This window comes from Penaeus monodon, chromosome 32 (genome assembly GCF_015228065.2).
Source record: "Penaeus monodon isolate SGIC_2016 chromosome 32, NSTDA_Pmon_1, whole genome shotgun sequence".
Taxonomy (NCBI): Eukaryota; Metazoa; Arthropoda; class Malacostraca; order Decapoda; family Penaeidae; genus Penaeus; species Penaeus monodon.
Genome location: NC_051417.1, coordinates 34,072,287 through 34,072,522, shown reverse-complemented (window position 1 = coordinate 34,072,522; position 236 = coordinate 34,072,287).

Genomic DNA, 236 nt, shown 5'->3' with positions numbered 1-236 from the left:
AAAAAAATTAAGACTGAGATAAAAACATAAAAAGGTAGATAGTGGCAGGCAGGCAGGCACGAGTGATGTTAACTTGGGTTAGAATTAGACCGAATCACACATGTATTCATGAGGTTCGCCTTACTTATTCAAACCCAAATACACCATAACCTCCTCCAAAGATAATCACGCTGACCAAAAACTCTCTCATAGATAATGTTGTTTATATCCTTTTACAAATTATGCAATCCCCATGA